At 43.7% G+C, this 12,435-nt stretch overlaps 1 protein-coding gene and 1 non-coding gene across 2 annotated transcripts in view; one reads left to right on the top strand and one right to left on the bottom strand.

Annotated features, from left to right (window-relative positions):
• LOC106589867 (complement C1q tumor necrosis factor-related protein 1) overlaps positions 1-2,016 on the bottom strand; it is a 14,943-nt gene extending 12,927 nt beyond the window's left edge. Inside the window, exon 1 of the mRNA XM_045710250.2 lies at positions 1,798-2,016. The gene's annotated coding sequence lies outside the window, so the exon portion shown is untranslated. The remainder of the gene's footprint in view (positions 1-1,797) is intronic.
• Positions 2,017-11,236: 9,220 nt separating this feature from the next.
• Positions 11,237-11,352, top strand: LOC123731504 (U5 spliceosomal RNA). Its single transcript, XR_006762657.1, has one exon. It is a non-coding gene; the product is annotated as a U5 spliceosomal RNA (small nuclear RNA).
• The last annotated feature ends 1,083 nt before the right edge of the window (positions 11,353-12,435 follow it).

The raw sequence follows: 12,435 nt of genomic DNA, 5'->3' as shown, positions 1-12,435 counted from the left end.
AGCCCTATTCCCCATATAGTGCACTAGTTTAGATTAGAGCCCTATTCCACATATAGTGCACTAGTTTAGATCAGAGCCCTATTCCACATATAGTGCACTAGTTTAGATCAGAGCTCTATGGGTCCTGGCCAAAAGTAGTGCACTAAATAGGTAATAGAGTACTATTTGGGACGTAGACCTGTTAATGACATAGTGAAGGCTAAAAACAGACGTGTACTCACCTGGTACAATATGCAGACAAGAACTGAACAAGTGCAGTGCCTTTTTGACGGCAGAAAAAGTATGGTTTGAGAACTACTGTAGAAGAACATTGTTATGTAAGGTCGAAGTATTACATTTAGACATTGTTTTTCATATTCTCTGACACTCTCTCTCTTTCCTGCTCTCCCTCTCTCTGGGCTCTCTCTCTCTCCTGCTCTCCCTCTCTCTGTCTCTCCCTTTCTCTGACACTCTCTCTCTCTCCTGCTCTCCGTCTCTCTGGGCTCTCTCTCCTGCTCTCCCTCTCTCTGGGCTCTCTCTCCTGCTCTCCCTCTCTCTGGGCTCTCTCTCTCTCCTCTGACCCTCCCTCTCTCCCTTTCTCTGACACTCTCTCTCTCTCCTGCTCTCCCTCTCTCTGGGCTTTCTCTCTCTCTCCTCTGACCCTCCCTCTCTCCCTTTCTCTGACACTCTCTCCCTCTCCTGCTCTCTCTTTCTCTGGGCTCCCCCATCCTTCCCTCTCTCCCTCGCTCTCTTTCAATTCAATTTTCAATTTAAAGGTCTCTCTCTCTCTCCCTGGGCTCTCTCTCCCTCCCTCTCTCCTTCTCTCCCTCCCTCTCTCTCTCTCTCCCCCTCTCTCCCCCTCCCTTCCTCCCTCTCTCTCCCTCTCATTCTCTCTCTCCCATGGCAAGACATAAGTTGAGCAGTAGCAGCAGGTTTAGCAGCAGCCTGAAGTCTTTGTGATGGCATGCCCAAAGAATTCCTGTCCCACATTTCACATTTCACTGCTTTGCCTCCTCAGGACACTCCAATGCCTATCCCTCTCAAACACTCTGCTTCTGTTCTCTGATTGTATCACAGTAATGTCATAATGTCTTCATACCATCTCCATTGTTCTCTGTCTAACAGAGAGACAAGGGATTCCTCCCAAATCACACCCTATTCCCTACGGGCCCTGGTCGAATGTAGTTCACTACTGAGGGAATTGGGTGCTATTTGGGACAAAACCAAGTATTTCCATCTCTTACTACATTGTCACGGGAGCAGGGTTGCAAAATTCCAGGAACTATATTACAATAATACTTTTCTGACCTCTTAATCGGAGAAATCCACTTCTGTTAGCTTTTTCAAACACTTTAAAACTGGCAGCAACGATTTTCAAAGCATTACAACATCCATAATAAACCAACACGTGACTAACTACAGTAACATTCTGAGTAACGGTTACAGATTATCTTGGTTGTTGTTGATATGACTGTGATATGTTGTTGTTTAATTACCTTCGTTGAATGCACCGACTGTAAATCACTCCAGATAAGAGCACACATGTGAAAACAAACACTTGCAATGCATGCTAGGTATTATTCAAATGAGTACGAAATCTAGGAAAGGTTGGTCAAGGCTCCACAGAAGCTGTGTGTGGGTGTGTCTTGACAGGCTTTGTTAACATATTTAATTGGCAAAAACAATGGAAACTGGATCTGAGCTGAATGTGTTCATTCACTATGAATAAATACAGTGTAATATATATCTGCACCTTATTCCTGACGTTCAGATTCAATGCAACAAAATGAGCACTCTAGATAACATGACAACACTCACCTCTTCTGTGGTTATAGATCCACAACCCTCAGGCTATATGGAAAAGATCCTGCTGGTTTCTTTGACTTGGTTTTAGCCTGGTTTAGCCTGGTCTAGCCCACGTCTAGCCCACCGTTAGCTTTAGTTTATCCTGGTTATATCCCAGTTAGTCTTCCTCAGATCCCTGCAGCCAGTCAGTGTGTGAGAGTCATCCACCTCCAACTCTCCCCTAACACTGAACACTGCTGCCTGCGGAAAGACCGGGTCCTTGAAACAAGTGGAGAGAGGGAGGGAGGGAGGGAGGGAGGAGAGAGAGAGAGAGAGAGAGAGAGAGAGAGAGAGAGAGAGAGAGAGAGAGAGAGAGAGAGAGAGAGAGAGAGAGAGAGAGAGAGAGAGAGAGAGAGAGAGAGAGAGAGAGAGAGAGAGAGAGAGAGAGAGAGAGAGAGATTGTTTATTTCACTTTGTTTATTATCTATTCCACTTGCTTTGGCAATGTAAACATGTTTCCCATGCCAATAAAGCCCTTTGAATTGAGTTGAATTGATAGAGGTGTAAAGTAGTTGTAAGTAGATTCAACAGTTTGTCTGGACAAATGAAACAGTTTGTTCTCCCAACGTTTTGTTGAGAATCATGTGTTGTAGGCCAGTTGTTCTGAATGATGTACATGTTTAAGTAATCCAAGTTGAACCTGAGGGCACAAAAGATCTGATTGGGTACCGTGATGATAATAAAACTGTGATGTGAGAAGGATTTAAACAGGACTGACATTTACATTTGTCGACTTGGAAAGAAGCCAGAATAGTCAAGATGTCAGAAAACAATACCCCTCATGCTGCTACATGTATAGTAATTATAGTAGAGGTCTTAAAAGGATGCTAACATATCAAACTACTTAAACCATGCCTTTCTGCTGACGTGAAGATTAAGTTGACAGAGTTATTGTCACAACAACGTCAAGAGCCGTCTACTGTTTGATGGAAATCCTAACTTCTCTCACTTACCTTAGACACACACACACATTAAGTAACCAGCTCCTTGTCGTGATGACAAGGCTCAGTGATTTCAAAACTCTCCATTCTAAAGAGAAATGAATGCTTGACAGATGATTGCTGCCTCATAGGGCTCTGGTCAAAAATAGGGCTCTGCACTATATTGTGTATTTGCATTATCTATGCATAGTCACTTTAATAACTCTACCTACATGTACATATTACCTCAATTACCTTGACTAACCGGTGCCCCCACACATTGACTCTGTACTTACAGTGAGGGGAAAAAGTATTTGATCCCCTGCTGATTTTGTACGTTTGCCCACTGACAAAGAAATGATCAGTCTATAATTTTAATGGTAGGTTTATTTGAACAGTGAGAAACAGAACAACAACAACAAAAAATCCAGAAAAACTCATGTCAAAAATGTTATAAATTGATTTGCATTTTAATGAGGGAAATAAGTATTTGACCCCTCTGCAAAACATGACTTAGTACTTGGTGGCAAAACCCTTGTTGGCTATCACAGAGGTCAGAGGTTTCTTGTAGTTGGCCACCAGGTTTGCACACATCTCAGGAGGGATTTTGTCCCACTCCTTTTTTGCAGATCTTCTCCAAGTCATTAAGGTTTCAAGGCTGACATTTGGCAACTCGATCCTTCAGCTCCCTCCACAGATTTTCTATGGGATTAAGGTCTGGAGACTGGCTAGGCCACTCCAGGACCTTAATGTGCTTCTTCTTGAGCCACTCCTTTGTTGCCTTGGCCGTGTGTTTTGGGTCATTGTCATGCTAGAATACCCATCCACGACCCATTTTCAATGCCCTGGCTGAGGGAAGGAGGTTCTCACCCAAGATTTGACGGTACATGGCCCAGTCCATCGTCCCTTTGATGCAGTGAAGTTGTCCTGTCCCCTTAGCAGAAAAACACCCCCAAAGCATAATGTTTCCACCTCCATGTTTGACGGTGGGGATGGTATTCTTGGGGTCATTGGCAGCATTCCTCCTCCTCCAAACACGGCGAGTTGAGTTGATGCCAAAGAGCTCCATTTTGGTCTCATCTGACCACAACACTTTCACCCAGTTGTCCTCTGAATCATTCAGATGTTCATTGGCAAACTTCAGACGGGCATGTTTATGTGCTTTCTTGAGCAGGGGGACCTTGCGGGCGCTTCAGGATTTCAGTCCTTCCCGGCGTAGTGTTACCAATTGTTTTCTTGGTGACTATGGTCCCAGCTGCCTTGAGATCATTGACAAGATCCTCCCGTGTAGTTCTGGGCTGATTCCTCACCGTTCTCATGATCATTGCAACTCCACGAGTTGAGATCTTGCATGGAGCCCCAGGCCGAGGGAGATTGACAGTTCTTTTGTGTTTCTTCCATTTGCGAATAATCACACCAACTGTTGTCACCTTCTCACCAAGCTGCTTGGCAATGGTCTTGTAGCCCATTCCAGCCTTGTGTAGGTCTACAATCTTGTCCCTGACATCCTTGGAGAGCTCTTTGGTCTTGGCCATGGTGGAGAGTTTGGAATCTGATTAATTGATTGCTTCTGTGGACAGGTGTCTTTTATACAGGTAACAAGCTGAGATTAGGAGCACTCCCTTTAAAAGTGTGCTCCTAATCTCAGCTCGTTACCTGTATAGAAGACACCTGGGAGCCAGAAATCTTTCTGACTGAGAGGGGGTCAAATACTTATTCCCCTCATAAAAATGCAAATCAATTTATAACATTTTTGACATGCATTTTTCAGTTTTTTGTTGTTGTTATTCTGTCTCTCACTGTTCAAATAAACCTACCATTAAAATTATAGACTGATCATTTCTTTGTCAGTGGGCAAACGTACAAAATCAGCAGGGGATCAAATACTTTTTTCCCTCACTGTATACCCCCTGTATATAGTCTCCACATTGACTCAGTACCGGTGCCACCTGTATATAGCCTCGCTATTGTTATTTTACTGCTGCTCTTTAATTATTTGTTACTTTTATTTCTTACTTTTTTTAGGTATTTTTCTTAAAACTGCATTGTTGGTTAAGGGCTTGTAAGTTAGCATTTCACGGCACGTGTGACAAATACAATTTGATTTAATCCATATAGGTAAGGGCTCTCCAACCCTGTATCCTGGACAGCTACCCTCCTGTAGGTTCAGTTTATCAACCAGCTAATTATTAGAATCATGTGCACTAGATTATTGTTGGAAACCTACAGGATGGTAGCTCTCCAGGAACAGTGTTGGAGTGCCCTGATTTAGGCAATAGGGTGCCATTGAGGGTTTGGGTCAGAGGAAAGCCAATGAAAACACACTGCCCCACATCTGGCCACACTTTTAGAAAAAAATGTTTCCAAAAGGCTTCTTCGGCTGTCCCCATAGGAGAACCATTTCTGGTTACATTTAGTAGAACTACTGTTCTCAATTGACGCAAGGCCATACGGTTGCATAAAAAGAGCTGTGAGCAAACCACGTCCCAAAATATTTGAATGAGCCGTCACCCTTACTTTTTAATTATCACTAAAAGAAGAAAGAACCCTTTTGTGAACTGGAAAGAACTATTGAAGAGCTCAATAGGTCCTTTGAGTCATTATGGTTCCACATAGGACCATTAGGGAGTGTACATTAGGCCCATATTATAAATAACGTACACTCCCTGATGGTTCTACGTGGAACCGTAATGACTCAAGAAGGTTGCTGAGGGGAGGACAGCTCATAATAATGGCTGGAAAGGAGTGAATGGAACGGAACCCATGTGTTTGATGTACTTGATACCATTCCACCCTTTCCGCTCCAGCCAATACCACGAGCCCTTCCTCCCAAATTAAGGTGCCACCAACCTCCTGTGAATAAGGTTTACCTGGAGAAAATCGAAACTCTCTGAAATGAAAATGGATGTCCCTCTCTTCAGCAAAATGTATTTGAACTAACACATCCCTGAACGCTTGAAAAAAAACAAGTGACCCTCCCCTATACCCCAAATAATATTTAAAACATATAGTGGATAGCAGAGAACATGCCTACCACTTACCCTCAATTATAGGACAGACCAGAGACTTAGATATGCACTTTTAGGAACTGTTCTTCGTCCTGTAAGCATTATATGGAACGCAGGAATTTTTGAAGCGCACAGGACTGTGGGCCAGAAGGCTGTGGGTTCGCAGACCAGTCGTGTACAAGAGAAGGGGTGGATCTCCATCATAGTAAAAGCACTGCATAAATCTAGCATTGTATTTGCGGTTCTTATAAAAATGTCATGCAATTCTATATATATATATATATATATGTGTGTGTGTGTGTGTGTGTGTGTGTGTGTGTGTGTGTGTGTGTGCGTGCGTGTGCCCTTCTCTCACCTCTACAGGCTGCGGGTCAGGGCAGAGTTCAGTGGTTTTAATGCAGACAGGATGTGGTGCAGCAGCTTCCTCTTCCTCCTCCACTGCAGACATACCTCCAGTTTAGAGACATCCCACCACCCTCACATGGACTCTCTCTCCCACAGCCACGGTCACACAGTGACAATGAAGACTATATAGTTGACCGAGACGACATACACAGACACATCACATGGCCTGCCAATTCAGAGATGTTAAATCATATGGCCTGCCAATTCAGAGATGTTAAATCATATGGCCTGCCAATTCAGAGATGTTAAATCATATGGCCTGCCAATTCAGAGATGTTAAATCATATGGCCTGCCAATTCAGAGATGTTAAATCAAATCATATTGGATTTGTCACCTGCGCCACATACAACAGGTAGACCTTACAGTGAAATGCTTACTTGTGAGCCCTTAACCAACAATGCAGTTTAAAAAAAAGACCTAATAAAAGTAAGATATAAAATTAACAAGTAATTAAAGAGCAGCAGTAAAATAACAATAGCGAGGCTATATACAGGGGGTACCGGTACAGAGTCAATGTGTGGAGGTAATTGAGGTAATATGTACATGTAGGTAGAGTTATTAAATGGCAGCAGGTAGTCTAGTGGTTAGAGCGTTGGGCCAATAACCGAAAGGTTCCTAGATCGAATCCCTGAGCTGACAAGGTAAAAATCTGTCGTTCTGCCCCTGAACAAGGCAGTTAATGCACTGTTCTTAGGTTGTCATTGTAAATAAGAATTTGTTCTTAACTGACTTGCCTAGATAAATATAAAGTGACTATTAGATAATAACAAAGAGTCTCAACTTGCTCCACTACAGCCCCTTCGATGAGAATTGGGGTGTGCTTGGTCTTCCTCTTCCTGTCATACAACCCTGATGCACACACACACACCTGTTCTCATTGCAAAAGCCTCAGTGCCATCTAGAATGTTACTTTTGTTGATATTATGTGAATAAATTGGCTCTGTTTCCTGTGGTCAGATGTTACTGAAAATGTATATCCTTTTTTTGTGTACAATTGCCTGCATTGTCTGCATTTGATGCTTGTTAAAAGTATCGACCTGTTTCCAATTCTTCTGACAGACAACAATGTTCTGAAGGTTCTGTAATGTTGCAGCCTTTTAAACAGATGCCCAGCTTCAGTGACTCTTGGTTGGTCAACGTCACACACTTTGGGTCCCGCATTTGATGGCAAAGGGGAAGTACGACATAAAACAGTGGAGCTTGTTTAGATTTGGTTTGTTTACATAAAATACACCTAAAACAGGGGCCACAAAGCAACACATTCCAAGTCAAACCTACCACCCTGTCAATCTATTTAGATGAAGTTTGGATTAGCGCTGTGAGCATCTAAAAAGGCGCTGTATAAATGCTAGTATTATTATTAGCAGCCAGGTTCACATCTCACACTGGAGGCTTATCTCTATGGCCCCTGAGATCAACCAACACAATGTTCAGACCAGTCTTTTCTATCTACCCAACCAGTCACTCTGCCATTCATTAGTTATGACTGGCTGATTACATAGGATCAATGTCATTATGGTGATTATTAAGAACTATGTGGATTCATTAAGCACCAGATTAAAGAACCACAGGAAACTGAAGGGTGAAGGCTAGAGCCTGGGAGTCTAAACAGGGGTTAGCCATACTTAGATGTTTGTGTGTGTGGTGTGTGTGTGTGTGTGTGTGTGTGTGTGTGTGTGTGTGTGTGTGTGTGTGTGTGTGTGTGTGTGTGTGTGTGTGTGTGTGTGTGTGTGTGTGTGTGTGTGTGTGTGTGCGTGTGTGCGCGTGTGTGTGTGAGAGAGAGAGTTGGAGCTATTTCCACCAGAGAGAAAGATACTGTGCCAAGCCTCCATCTGTGGAAGATAAAGAGCATGCAGGGCCACAGCTTCCGTCAGGTCAGGAGGAATGTCCCAGCATGCAGGGTCACAGCTTCCGTCAGGTCAGGAGGAATGTCCCAGCATGCTCTACTTCTACTTTAAACACACCACATTACTTTCATCAACCAGAAAAGACTTTGGATTTCATCCCAACTCGATTCCCTATATAGTGCAATACTTTTGGCCAGGGCTCATAGGGTTCACCATAAAGGGAATAGGCTACCATTTGGGAGTCCACTACTTTCATCAGCTAGGCTTACCTTGGTGATGTTCAAGGAACCGCTTCTGTTCTGGTGATGTATGTGAGAAGTTAAGTGCCATGCTATCAAACCGAGGATGCTTCCGAAATGGAACCCTATACTGTCTAGAGCACTATTTTTGACTGGAGCAATAGCTACAAGATATAGAGAATAGGGTACCATTATGGACGCAATTAGAGACTTGGAGACGTTCAAGAACCGCATCTGTTCTAGGTGTACTGGAATGTGGAAGTTGAATGCACTACTGACAAACGGAGACTCATCAAACTGGGTTCAGACATGCACTGTTCACGGGTCGAGAGAACACGTCAGTCAAGACACCACAAAAATACATTCCTAACGACATAATATTTACATCCTCTGTATGGTGTTAGATACTATGGAAGCACTGCAGTTCACTCCCTCAACGGTTAAGTAGGTAGTGTGAATGAAATGACACTGGAATAAAATAACTATCTTCAGCAGTACTATCAAATCAACACTCATTGACCTCTCTTGTTCTACTGTATGTACAATCTATTACATAATATCAACAGAACAGAGCCATGGAACAGGTAGGCAAACCAAACAAGGTGTGTATGTGTGTGTGTGTGTGTGTGTGTGTGTGTGTGTGTGTGTGTGCGTGTGTGCGTGCGTGCGTGCGTGTGTGCGTGTGTGTGTGTGCGTGTGTGCGTGCGTGCGTGTGACCTGCAAATGTTAGTCCATGTAGGAATCAGGTGTCAATTGGGTATGGCAGCCAACATACACTAGCTCCACACCAACAATCTAAAATGAGCTGCTAAAATCACTCCAATCCGATTTAAAGGAAAATGCAGTTCAGCAGTATTTCCAATTCAGTATAACGCCTGGGGGATCCTGTTTTATGCTTACAATTCACCGCGGTCGGCCTTGAACTTTCGTGGCTTCAATGAGAGGGGACAGTCGTTCTCCCTTCTTTCTCTCCCTCTCACACATCACTCAGTTCTGCATGTACACACACATGCACACTTATCATGATGTATTGCCACTCAGCCTGGCCCTCGTCTCTTTCTCTTCAAGTAATTCAGCAATGATAGCCACTTTTACAGAGCCGATATGGTTCTTCATTCTGTTCAAATGTGGATCAGTGGCGCTGTGGTACGTCTATCAAAACAGGGGCATGCCCAGACCAGAGCAGCAGAACAGGAGCAGCTCCAGACCAGAGCAGCAGAACAGGAGCAGCTCCAGACCAGAGCAGCAGAACAGGAGCAGCTCCAGACCAGAGCAGCAGAACAGGATCAGCTCCAGACCAGAGCAGCAGAACAGGAGCAGCTCCAGACCAGAGCAGCAGAACAGGAGCAGCTCCAGACCAGAACAGGAGCAGCTCCAGACCAGAGCAGCAGAACAGGATCAGCTCCAGACCAGAGCAGCAGAACAGGAGCAGCTCCAGACCAGAACAGGAGCAGCTCCAGACCAGAGCATCAGAACAGGAGCAGCTCCAGACCAGAACAGGAGCAGCTCCAGACAAGAGCATCAGAACAGGATCAGCTCCAGACCAGAACAGGAGCAGCTCCAGACCAGAGCATCAGAACAGAAGCAGCTCCAGACCAGAGCAGCAGAAGAGGATCAGCTCCAGACCAGAGCAGCAGAACAGGAGCAGCTCCAGACCAGAGCATCAGAACAGGAGCAGCTTCAGACCAGAGCAGCAGAACAGGAGCAGCTCCAGACCAGAGCATCAGAAAGGAGGAGCTCCAGACCAGAGCATCAGAACAGGAGCAGCTCCAGACCAGAGCAACAGAACAGGAGCAGCTCCAGACCAGAGCAGAGCAGAACCCTTCGCGCGGCTATGATTCTAAGCAATGAATGATGAAGTGCAACACTGGAGAGATGAGAGTTGCAAGCTCATGTCTATCAGAACAGAGAGGGAGAGATATCATAGAAAGTGAATCTCATTCTAGTTATGTGAGAGATACTGGCTCGCTTCTCACACAGACACGGACAGGCTTTGGTCTCAAACATAGGTTACAATGTTGCACAAACTACAAACCTGGGCCGGCTCAACCCAAATCAACTCTTATAATATTAGGGCCGGGCTGAAAATGTTTTTAGTTTTTTCAAATAACGTTTTTTTTTTGTGGGGGCAGGAGAATAAACGAAGAGGCAACTCGAATAAACTTTGGTCGCTTTTATTATAATTGTTGCATCGCAAAAAGTGAGAGAAAAAAAATGTCATGCCACGCGATGTAACGGATCCGGCCGAAATAGGTTCCGGAACAAAACAGTCCAAAACAGAGAGGTGGCGGATCCTGTTCCAGCAGCTTCCGGCTGAAACGATGAGTTGGTGGACTACTGTGTGAGGCGCTCAGTGTGGTGAACTGCGTCTCCTACTGGCTACTACAGGCAGGGCTGGAGCCCTCCCTACCGCCGAATCCCAAATCTACATGATCCACCAAAATACCAAAGAAGAACATTTCTAATTTGTGTAACGTGTCATTCCAGTCTTCAATGCTGTAGTTTAACGACGGAATTAAGCATGGAATGGAAACAATCAGGAAGTAGTTGATTCCACTAGTTACCACAGCCACAAAGTAAACATGTATGGTCTTCATTCAAGGTTAGGGTTAGGGTTCATTCAAGGTTAGGGTTAGGCATACATGTATCCGTGTGGCTAAGGTTAGAGCTAGGTTAAACATATCATTTTTAGAAGAGAAATTGTAGAAATGGACGGGGTTTATGACTTTGTGGCTGTGGTAACTAGTGACGACCGAAGTAGTGGATACTATATTACCCAGGGTCCCCTTCGCGTGTCTAGATACACATTATAGAAACGATATTTGATTATTTGCCATAATTCCACCAAAAACACTTACATATAAAGCAACAGGAACATGGTCGGGAAAACCTTATTTATGCGTCGCTGACCAGACCATATTATTAGCCATAACCGTTACCGAGATTGATAGTGCTGTGAATCTGGTCGGTATCAACCCTCTCAATCGGTAGTACACTCTGGTTTCTCTTCAGATCGCATAAATCTTTCGCCTTTTACTAAAGATTTCCGTGGAGAGGAACATTATGAGTATCAACTAATTTTTTGATGCCCGGCCTCACGGCTGGGCTTCCTACACTTGTTGAAAGTTAAATTAATTTAGTACATAGTTTAATGGGAGGACTGTCCATTTCGAAACCTGCATTTGACTGCCTTAAAGACCTATGCAGCATTGATACAGTATCTTGGAAGGAAAATAGAGGAAGTGCTCAAAGAGCACCTCTAGTTTCCAAACCCACAGAGTGTACAAGTCAAGTGGACCATTCTGCAGCCTATCAGTTTAAATCCATATGTTTTTTATATTGGATATACATACAGCACCGTAGATAATTCTCTGTGCGTTGTGTCGCTGTAAAGGGAGTTGGGGGTTCATTCTACTCAGGAGCACTTTTTGCGGCCCTTATAGTGGCCCATCAGCTTACATCCAATCTGTTTTTCCATATTGGACATACTTAGTACACAATTTTATGTACGTTGTGTCACAGTAAAAGGGGGTCCATTCTACTCAGGAGCTTTCCAAATCCACAGATTTTACACCCAGAGGAGCATCTCTGCTCATTTGGCGGCCCTTAAAGTGTGGCAAATCATCTTAAATAAAGTATGTTTTTCATTTTGGACATACAGTGCCTTCAGAAAGTATTCACACCCCTTGACTTTTTCCACATGTTGTTGTGTTACAGCCTGAATATTTAAAATGGATAAAATTGAGATATTGTGTCACTGATCTACACACAATACTCCATAATGTCAAAGTGGAATTATGTTTTTAGAAATGTTTACAAATGCTCCTCTGGGTGTAAACTCTGTGTATTTTTTAACTTCAAGTGCTCCTGAGTAGAATGGACCCCCTTTTACAATGTACTATCAGTATGGTGCAATATGTAAATCCAATATGAAAAAACGAGTTGATTTAAACTGATGGGGCACTCTATAAGGGCCAAATGAGCAGCTATACTCTGTGGATTTGGAACTGAACCTGGTCTCAGAGCATTATGTACTAATCCATGAAATTACATTTAGTATTTTATGTTACATTTTCTATTTTATTTATTTATTTTTATTTAACTAGGCAAGTCAGTTAAGAGCAATTTCCTATTTACAATGACGGTCTACCAAAAGGAAAAAGGTGTCCTGCAGGGACGGGGCCTGGGATT

The sequence above is a fragment of the Salmo salar genome, chromosome 28 (assembly GCF_965601325.2).
Source record: "Salmo salar chromosome 28, fSalSal1, whole genome shotgun sequence".
In the NCBI taxonomy this organism is placed as follows: Eukaryota; Metazoa; Chordata; class Actinopteri; order Salmoniformes; family Salmonidae; genus Salmo; species Salmo salar.
The sequence above is the reverse complement of the archived record's forward strand: the minus strand, read 5'-3'. Positions and strand labels throughout refer to the sequence as shown.